This window comes from Dermochelys coriacea, chromosome 13, assembly GCF_009764565.3.
Source record: "Dermochelys coriacea isolate rDerCor1 chromosome 13, rDerCor1.pri.v4, whole genome shotgun sequence".
Classification (NCBI taxonomy): domain Eukaryota; kingdom Metazoa; phylum Chordata; order Testudines; family Dermochelyidae; genus Dermochelys; species Dermochelys coriacea.
Genome location: NC_050080.1, coordinates 7,973,285 through 7,984,213, shown reverse-complemented (window position 1 = coordinate 7,984,213; position 10,929 = coordinate 7,973,285). Strand labels below are relative to the sequence as shown.

At 44.8% G+C, this 10,929-nt stretch overlaps 1 long non-coding RNA gene across 2 annotated transcripts; it reads left to right on the top strand.

Annotated features, from left to right (window-relative positions):
* The first annotated feature begins 334 nt into the window (after nucleotides 1-334).
* LOC119842345 lies at nucleotides 335-7,788 on the top strand. Of its 2 annotated transcripts, none has more exons than XR_005288720.2 (3): nucleotides 335-774; nucleotides 3,313-3,524; nucleotides 7,215-7,788. It is a non-coding gene; the product is annotated as an uncharacterized LOC119842345 (long non-coding RNA). The 2 variants fall into 2 exon arrangements; XR_005288721.2 differs by having other exon boundaries at nucleotides 340-774; nucleotides 3,313-3,431.
* Nucleotides 7,789-10,929: the final 3,141 nt, after the last annotated feature.

The window sequence follows — 10,929 nt, the reverse complement described above, 5'->3', positions numbered from 1 at the left end:
GCTGCTACTCTGAAACCTGTTTCTTCACACTAGCAGTCTTCCTATTCCCTGCCTCTCAGATGCCATTTCCCCTGTGGTTAGCAGGGAAACCCAGGCCCACCCTCTACTCCAAATTCCAGATTAGGGACCCTCTAGTCAGCAGCCAAGGTCTGTTCCCTCCTGGACCTTACTGTCTTATCCTGAGCCCTTTCCTTACCTGTTCAACTCCTTCTTCCAGGAAGTGACTGCAAACTACTTCTCAGAAGCCCTTTTCTGCTATCAGTTCCCAGGCTTTATAGAAGTCCTACCTGTTCCTACACAGGTGAGCTCCCCCTAATTAGGGCTTTCCTCTCTCAGCCAGAATTCCCCCATCTTGTAGCCTAATAGGATAATTGGCCCATGTGGCCTCCATTAACCCCGGTGGGGTGAATACCCCATCACACTCTACTTCACTTAAGTAATCACCAACTTGAATGATACTACAATTGGACCCTGAGAGGCCAATTTTCAATTACAGAAAGAAAAAAAAGAGGAGAAAATACATGTTTAGGGAGGGCATCTTTACCTGAGCAGGATAAACAGTTCCACACGGGACTATGTTAATGCACATGAGGTACCTTTTAGTTTGCGTCAGCAGGGTCTTCACGGGGCAGTTAAAGCACGTTAGAGCCTAATTCACATCCCTGTAGACTGCACTGTAGCACCGTGTAGAGAAGCCCTGAGTGAGCAAACTGTGGTCCTACACATTGTCTTGAGCACAGAAAGTACAACTCGTGTAACTGTCCTATCCTGAAGGTAAATGTTATTTTCATTGCTGCTGGCTATATAGAGCTTTCTTGGTTCATGGTACTGTGATTGTCCTTGACTCTATCAACCCGCTCTCCTCCTTGAACAATTCTTTCCAAATTTCTAATGATCTCAGTACATCTATGTATGCCATCATTCTGCACACCTCTCAGGTGTTTGTAGATTTTTCCCAACACTGCTGCAGGGAAGCAGGAAATATTAGTACCTCCATTTTGCACATGGGAGACCTGAGGCACAGAGAGACTAAAGAAAAAATTTCCAAGTGTGTAAGTGACTTATGCTCCATTTTAAAGGTGTCTTAGTGCTTTTCTACATGAACATTTATCTTTCCATTAAAGTGCATTATTAATTAAAGCACAAGTTGTTAATATTACTGTGTGTCAGCAGGGTCCACACGGACAGTTTAGTTTACAGGCTAGTCCAGGGTAGAGTCACACCCCAGCCACCCATGAGATAAATGTTCATGTAGACAAGTCCTAGGCCACTTAGGACCATGTAGCTTGGTCTACACTTAAAAATGAGGTCAAATTAGCAATGTCACTCAAGGCTGTGAAAAATTTTGCACCCTGTGTGATGTAGTTCTCTTCCATCAAAGTAGGAAATGCCTACACTACTAGGCTGCAGTGCCATAGTTGTGCCACAATAGCGGCTGTAGTGTAGACATACCCTAAGTCTCAGTGAAAGTCAGTGGGACTTAGGGTAAAATTTTCAAAAGCTCTTAAGTGACATAGAAGCCAAAATAACTTGTCCAAAGGCCAAACAGGAAAATGATGATAGAGCCAGGAACAGAACCCAGGTCTTGTGAACACCAGCTCTGGGGCCTTTTCCGCAGCCTTCCTCTTCTTGTGTTCTAGTAGTAGCAACGGGAGCCCGGGCATCAGTACACGGGGAGCAAACACATGCAAGAGTTAGTCCCTGTCTACTGTAGCTAGGTTTTATTTTAGGCACCCTGGGCATTAGCCCCAGTCCTTTCAGTACTTCCTTGAACCACCATCAATGATGATTCCTTTGGCCCCCTTGTCATACAGAGGAGGGGGAATATGAGACCGGGTGAACCTGCATATTGATAAATCCTTTTCTGACAGCTGTGTAAAACATTACCAATATTATTCAGCTAAGCCACTCAAATATTACAAAACCAAACCTTGGAGCACAAGTTTAATTTGTGAGAGTAGGTAATGCATTTAAGTTGGGAGATTCCCAAAGTCAAATTAAGATAAGAAAATTTGTAACTGGCTGTCTAGCGACCCAGCTTCATTTAATGAACTTGTTTTGGAGAATTGAAGAGTCTTAAGAGATGGAAAAGACCTGGTCACCTAGTACATGCCCTGGCCAAAGCCGGATTGTTCCTTACTGGACATTTACTAGATCTTGGCCCACTCTAGTTTTCAGAGTCCCCGCTGATGGAGGTTCCACCACTTCCTACGGGAGAGTATTCCACAACACAGGAGATCTCACTGTCAAGAAAAAATTGCCTCTTTCTGCCTTGTCCAGAAAGGAAGGCTATAGATATATATGATACACAGCTTTCTTTCTCATAAGCAACATCCTCTGGGTTCCCAGGCTTCCTCTGGTTTTAGAATAGATGTAGATTTGTACAAGTCACTAGCACTCCTAAGAATAATTTAGCGGAGATGCCAACATCATTTCTGTCTCAGGGTTAGGGTTATTTTGTTCATATTTGGGATGAATTTTAATGATCTGATGGGATCTCATTTTAATCTCAAAATTCCACCTGGTACCAAAATTGCCTGCTAAGAAATTGGATGCTATTTGATAATGTTCCATAAATAATGTCGCTTTGTAGAACTCCCGGTAATTCCATTCATCGTTGTATCATACATAAAGCCTGAGCTGAATGAACCCCTCTGAAAGATGATGAGGAGAAGCAGCCTGCCTTATGGATTATTTTACAGTTACTGAAGCCATTCATGTTCCCTGCTCGCATCCAACAAACCTGAAAAATAAACCTTGCACTGGGAGGCGTGGCTTCCATTTCTTGCCAACAGTCAGTGGGATAAATTCACTGTGTTAAGGGAGCCACCCAGGCATATTGACTTTAATAGTACATTATGGGATTATCATCTTTCCACTTTGGTGGTACAAACAACATGCCCGGGAAGAGAGAAAGAGCTCTTTAGAGGAGAAAGCAATGCAAATGGAGACAATGAATAGATGACGAGGCATCTGAGAATAGTCTCAAGTAAACAAGTGGACAGAGCAAGGACAGCAAAGGTTGTTTTGGGTCCATCACTATTATGACAAAAGGGCTGGTTTGCGGTAGGATGGGTTCAGAGTACATGGGAGATTTGGGACAGAGCCTGTGAGAGTATTTATAGGACCTGGGGTAGTGAATGAATGCACTGGTCATTGAGAGGACATGGGAGACTATGGTAGCTGGGAGGGGAGTTGTCTGGGTGCTTGCTAACAGACAGTGCCACATTTCTAACCCAACTTAAATGTCCACTCATGTTGCTTGGGTAAAAAGGCTAATGCATTAACCCATTGCACTGCCTCCCAATTTAGCCATCCAGAGCTCCTGCAGCTGTGTGTATGTCCATGCACTGAATTCTGAGATTAGCGTGTGGGGAAACAACAAGAAACCAAGGACACACACCAACAACTTCAACGCAAGAGCCACAGAGGTGAGGATCAGCTGGGCCCATGACACAGGTGGTGTTTACTGCCTTGCTGTATCATACAAAATGAAGTGGATCTCATCGCTGGAGGGGCATCTGGTATGAAACCTGGCTGAGGGCATGTATTGATGGGGGAAGGAAGATTGGAAGGTGCCTAACTCCCAGCTGAAATCAATGGGGGTTAAGGGCCGAACATGTTCAGGCACTTTTGTAAATTCCACTAGGTGGCTATCTGCATCTTTAGGTGCCTAAATGCCTTTAAAAATCTGTGTGCCCTGGCTGCTGCGGCAGAAATACAATTTCCCTTCTGCAGGAGCAAATTTACTTAGAGGCCCTCCTGTTTCCAGCAAGAGGCAGTATTGTCTAGTGGATAGTACACTGGCCTAGCAATCATGAGAGGTGGGTTCAATTCCCAGTGAGCAAATCATTTCACCACTCTGTCCCTCAGTTTCCCCACCTGTTAAATGGGAATAGTGAGAGAGGCCTCCTTTGTAAAACACTTTCAGATCTATAGATGAAAATTGCTATACAAGATATGGGTATTATCATCAATGGAAGTTTTAACCTGAGTAAGGAGAGGAAATATTAAATAGGACCATATCCCGGCAATGAATTGAAATTGTGTGGTGCAGGACTGAAGTCTGGCTATAAGTAACATGGTAGAACCTGCCCCTTGGTTATGGTGTTATGTTGAGACTATGCATGTTATGGTGAGGCTATGATCACAGGATGTTTTTGCTTCTTCCAAAGTGGAGGATAACCTAGCCAAGTAACAAATTCAGAGCCGGAATCTGCCTCCTCAGCAACCCAGCAAAGGGGCATTGCAGTGTGTTTGCATTAATTCATGAAATGTAGTTTTTAAATTGGTTTTACAGTTCATTGGGAATGTGAGCCTGCTGCCCCAATTGCAGCTGCTGCTGGAACAGAGCAGAAGAAAGAAATACCATTGTCTCACTTGCTGACCTCCCGTTAGTAATGCGTGTGTGAGACAGGGACTGGAATCAAGACAAAAAGACCCACATCAGAGTTAAGCCAATAAAAATTATATCGAGAGAGAGAGATAATACAATGATAGGAAAATATGCAAGGTTCATGTTGCATTTTAGAGCCTGCCTTGGGTCTTGTTGAAGTCAGTGGAAAAGATCCCATTGACATCTTTGTTCTAGGATCAGTCCCATGGGATGAAATTCACCTTTGTGCATCAAGCCAGCACAAGTGGGACTTAAGTGGTGCTTAGACCTTGTGCTGGCTCTCTGCATTGTAAACTCACCAAGGGCTTGATCCTGAACCCACTAAACCAGGGAAAGTCTCCCATTGACACCAGTAGGCTTAGAATCAGGCCCTAACTAACTAATAGTCAGTACAAAGAAAAGACTCAATTGGAGCACAATACATGAAACACGACTCGCATATAAAAACGCTGGCGCTCTTGTTTGCTGATAGGGTTTGCACTTACCTTTGCGGCATACAGAGTCGTTGCTGTGTACTGTATTAAGTTTTAACACAAATTCGGCAACTTATTCAGAATGCTGCTGCAAAGATCATTTCCCCAGCCCGCCACTTGGAACATGTCACCCTCTCTGTGAATCCCTCCACTAGCTTTCCTTTCTCCATCAAATCCAACGTAAGCTATTTGTCCTCACTTTCCAGGCCCTTCAGAACTATCCTGTGATTCATTCGCTATTTAAATGTTGACTCCTGCCTCCAATCAGCCCATGATGCCAACTTCCATAGCCCACTCTCTACATTTTCAAATATACTTCCTGCATTCTCCCACACTGCCCCATAAACACCGGCAAATCTACCTCCTTATCCTCCTTAAAACACTCCTTTGCCATGATGCCTACAAAAAAATTGACAGGGCTTAGGCTGCTGGTACACTGAGATCACTGGCTATCAAGCTGACCAATGTTCTCTCATTATTTCCTTGTGCTCCCCCATCTTTGTCTGTTTGTATATGTCTATCATCTCCTATTTTATGTTTCGATGGTCGGGTCACTGGGGCAGGGGCCATCTTTTTGTTCTGTGGTCCTGTCCATGTCTGGGGCTTCTAGGCACTATGGTAATACAAATTAATCATAATCATAAACAACAGAAACCAATTTGAGTTGCTTGTATGTGTCATCACAAGACTTTTGTCACCCATCAAGTGAAACTGAAATTACATGAAAACAGGGTTATAGTCAGAAATTGACTGCAAAAACAGCCCTCCATCCTCAACAGATCTGTATGTTCCGAGTCTGATCAGCTGCCTTTATTGACAAAAGGCTTTTTTTTTTTTTTTTTTTTACTACATTTTACTCCTTTTAGCACAGTAGAGCCAGTGCCATGACTGGAGTAGGAGGTTAGATTCTATCCCAGCTAAAGTCTTAACTAAGTTCTGATGATGGAGTCTCTATCACCTGTGATAGTTTGCAATCTTGAGACACATCCCCACTTGACTTTCAGAGCCCAGGGTAGGTTTGCAGAGTGGCCAGTCAGAAAAACCTTCAGTTTCTCTACCTGGAAAGTGATTTAGAGATTCTAAGTGCTCATCTACTCTATAGACACTACAATGGCACAGCAATGGTGCTACAGTGCCAAGTTTAGTCACTTACTTATTACAGTGACAGAAGGGTTATTCCATCACTGTAGTTAATCCACCCCCTCAAGAAGCTGTAGCTAGATCGCGGGAAGAATTCTGTTGACCTAGTGGTGTCTGTGCTGGGGCTTAGGTCAGCTTAATAGTGTCTCTCAGGAGTGTGATTCTCAAGGGTTGATTTAAGTTTTAACCAGGCCTCAGAGACCATAACAAAGGCATTTGTGCCAGGTCACTTTTCAGAGTGTAATCACACTTTAAGAGACATATCTGCAAAGTACTTGCATATAGAGAGTCCATTCCTGAGAGCTGCAAACCACAGCCACTCCCTTTGAAGCCAATCAAAATATGGTGTCAAGCAATCATTCTTTGTCTGTTATTATAATGGTGCTTGGAATGGGCACAAGACCATTTGGAGTTCAAGTCTGTGTATCTGTCATCTTAGGTCAGGCATTTTAATTTACACTGCAGTAAAAAAATTGGCATTCAACCTTTGCGATCTTGAGCCACGACAGAGAAACACTGCCAAAGGTTTTATTGTGTTTCTTTGCCGTGTGTGTGTGTGTGTGTGTGTGTGTGTGTGTGTGTGTAAGAAGAACTTTGGGAGAATAAAAGCCTGAATCCGGGATGAAAGATTTTAATCATTGCTTGCCTGCGAATGCATCAGTAGCATGACTCTGCAAGAATAGGTACCTGTCTGTCTAGGTGAGCCTTGCAGCACAGGGCCAATATAAATTATTTATACCAAAGCTTTCACAGGGGTTCTCTTGCTCTATTACTAGTAGAAAATCCATTTGTAAAACAAAGGTGTTCTTGCCTCATCTGCCTTTCTCGAACACCTTTCAATAGCCACTTTAGAGATGAGTTGAAAATCTGCCAGGAAATCTTTCTCCCCGCATAGGAACCCTAGTGTTGGCAGATGGTAAAGCAGCACTTTGAAGGCACAATGTCCTTTCCTACCATTCCTCCCTGCCCTCCCTCCCCCCCAGCCTTTTCTTTTTATAGTGTTCCTTGCTGATACAGACACAGCCCAAGCTCCAAGAATGAATAAAGCGGGGGGATTCCCCTGCAATGCAGATCTGAGCTCTGAAGCAGAAATTTCAGAACATGAAGGATGATATGGACACTTGGAAAAGGAGGTCTGAGCTCTGGAAGAAAGATCAACTGTTTCTGCTTTCATTTTCATTTTTTCTATTCCAATTCCCTCTCAGGTTTCTGGCTGTCTTTGATGCCTCCTCTTTATTCCAGCACAGCAATACAGATGAACACTCACTGAGCTACGTGAATAGGCCCTGGTGCATCAGCCATCCCCCTAGGTAGGAGGAGGAGAGCAAATTCTGGAGGAGATGTGGAAGGGGAGCAAATAACTTGGGCATGGGTCTGTGGATTAGAAGCAGCTCCCCCACCGTGTGGTCCCCTCTTCCAGTATCCTCCAATCTCATCCCAAGAGAACAGCGCTTGGGTGGCTTCAGAGGGTGATCGGGAACAAACGCTGTCTGTGCTATGTGGACGTGGTAACTCCCAATCTGCCGGCGTTGCCTGGAAGAAGGAGTGCGGGTGCGGGGCACATATTGCTGTGCTAAATGAAAATTCCAGTGGAAAACCCCCAAATATCTCATCAAACATTTCAAAGGGAGTTTTTTTCCCCACAAAATTGTCTGGGGGAAAAATGTGGGTTTTCTGACCATCTTTAGTAATACAAGGCTTGATTCTTCACAGCCTGGTGCCTTGTGTCATTATTTACACCTCTATAAAGTGGGCATAAAAAGCTACCAGATCAAGACTTCCAAAAAACAAACCAAATCGTAACCCCTCTAGATCTGGCTTTGCTTAATAGAATGTTTTTAAAATTTGGGTGCTCTCAGGCATGGAAGTTTAAAGAAAAGTACTCTTTTAAAAGATAGAGTGGAAGATAAAGGCCAGAGAGCAAAGCTGCGGCAATATATGCTTGATATCATATAGCGAGATGGGGAAACAAACAGATGAGAGTGCATCAAAGTGAAGAATATTGTGAAATATTTGAGAAAACTAGGCCAGTAATGTGCTGGCAAGTCCACAAGGACAAGAGACAGATGATCGATTACGATGTTTGTAATAGAATAGGGGGCGGTGGTGGGGGGGGGCTAACAGATGGGTGGACGGCAGACACAGCACAACTACTAGTGATAAAGATGCAGTGGAAAGCTTATAACTTAGACAAAACTTTCGTCACTTACTCTCCCCCCTTCCCATCCTCCTGTTCAGGAATTCTGAGATTGTCTCTGGCATTTGGGCATCCAGAGATAGTGATGTAATCCAGGTTTGCTATTCCCTCCTTGCCTGGTGCTCTCTTGCACACCGTCTGTACCCTGTCTGTGGCAGCCTCATTCATACTGTATTTGTTAAAGCCACAGAGCTCATGGATCATTCTGTGAATCACAGATCAATCACTTGGATGCAGGGGCTGCGCATTATATGGGCCTGTGGTGCCCATGCTCCAGCAATATTCAGGGCCCAGGGGCCTGGTTCCACCAATGTTTGGCGCTGGGTCTCTCCCACGGCTCCACCTGCCGCCCCCACGCGCCTCCCCCGGAGCATCCGTGCCTGCGCCCTGGGCAATGGGCGGCTGCCCTGTTGCTCCGCACTGCGCTCCCTTGCCGGCTGGTGCTGCTGCTGACTACAACAAAGAGACCTCCCCTCCCCCAGCACTCACCAACTTCCTGGAATCTGGACCTGAGTAGCTGGAGCTGGGTGAGTGTCAGACTCGTGACACCTTGCCCTGCCGCGCCCACAGTCACCACTGCTGCCCCATGCTTGGCATGGAGCAGCTCCAGTCCCCGTGAGGGGCAGCAGCAGGGGAGGAGATGCACACATGATGGCAGCCCCCCCCCCTTTCCCCGGGCACCCAACAGAAGGGAGGTGACGGGGCTTCCTGGACCTGAGTAGCTGGGGCTTGGGTGAGTGTCGTGACGCCCCTTCTGCCTGCAGTCACCACTCCTGGCCTAGGCTGGGCAAGGGGCAGCCCCATGCGCCACTAAACAACAACAAAGTGTTTGCTGCCTACTGAAGAAAATCGCAAAAGAAGGGGCTGCATTCTGTTTTAATTTTAGAAAGTATTTGCTTTTGATCCAAGAGTGCTTGGTTGTTTCCATATTCAAAAGAGTATTAATAAAGTTGACATTCTTAGTTAAATACATTTTTCTTACAATAGGGATATTGTGCAATAGAGAAACTGTTAAACGCTTACTGTTTCCAATCCATTTTTACATTATTTAAAAAATATTGGCTTACAAGGCAGGTGTGTATGTGGGGGTGGGACTTGAACCCGTTCTGGGCACCACCAAAAATTATACAAACTTGCTGCCCCTGTTTGGATGGCATTGGGTGAACAAAGAGGGTAAGGATGCAGTGGGGGCGAGGGAAAGAGAAGTGAAGCAGAGGTAGCAGTTTAGACAGGAAGGACAGAACTTTCCAAGGTGTTCTTCATGCAACCTGTGCTCTGTGGACAGCTGGCTGAGTACATGGTGCTGGATGCCCTCCTTGTCTCCAGCTGCTTCTACAGGTGGCAATGAAGAGCCATGGGGGTTGTAAAATATATAGGCACCAGGAGACAGCCTCACTATTTATTCTAGGGGCTACATTAAAAATAAAAAGAAAGAGGAAACAGGAGTCTGCCTAAAGAAGTGGAGCCACCAGTAGGAACAGACACTAGTGGTGAGAAAGGAATGGGGCAACTGGACAGAAGGTCCAGGGGTGCAAGGGCAAAAGACCACTGGGTGATGGAACCCAGTGGTAGCAGTGAATGATGTTTTCCAGACATCAAGGCAGGATGGGCCTGGGGAGAGGGGATCAGCCAATGTTGGAGAGGGACACAAAATGAAGAGCAAAAGAAAGCAGTGTGACTGGCTTTTCCCAGAGAGGACAAGGCAGCTTAATGCACAAACACTCTCCTACTCTTACATTTCCATGTCTGCAGCTGCTGTAGCTGCCTGGGACACAGAGGCCCATTGGTAGGCCATTACTGTGTCAGCAGCTCTTGCCAGGCCTGACATACTCATTACACCTAACACACTGTTGTCATGATATATCCCCAAAAGGTGGCATGTAATAAGTCACCACAGAACTAATAACTCACTGGCCATTAATAGGCTTGTGGATACGTGCTAGAATTATGTTCTTAAAATGTGTTGGGCAAGCAATGCATAAGCCCACTCTACCCTAGACATAGGAACATCTATTTGTTAGTCTGACCCACCTGATCGTCAGGCAGAGACAGTGAAAGTACATTTACATAAAAGATCAACAAAGCCATCAACCTGGTGAATGGGGGAGATAGCCTTTTGTGGGGATCTGAACCTCCAATAAGTAATTGATCACCTGATTGTATTCAATATTACAATATTATAAAAGTGCATCAGAAAAGGTCTTTTATGAAAGCTAATGACACTCTGGTAATTCATATCATTATAAAATGTCTGTATTAACACTATATGTGGAATTGTGAATGCTCACTGCTTTAAGTTTGTGACCAAACAAAGGAAGAAACAGGTTATATCCAAGACAGGAGGGAAGGCAGCTATGTACCTGTCTCCAGTGAAATTAAGCAAGGTATGACCAAAACAATGAACATTTACATATGAATCAGCAAGGGAAAGGGAAAAACAGTATGAGGTCATCCTGAGTCTCAGGACATAATAGTGAGTTTGGGAAGATATAAGGAGTGAGAAGTCATATTGGCACCCATCACTGGACAGACATTACGAGTCAGAGCTCTTGTAAACTAATAAAGATGAGTCCTTCAATCAAGGGGCATGAAGTCTCTGGGAACTGGTGAGAAACCTAGGAAAAGATCTTTTGTCTTGAAAGACAAGGGAAACCAGCACTTTGTACTTCTGTGGAAGGTCCTGACTGAAAGTCAGCCAGCCATGGCAGGAAAGATTTCTTACG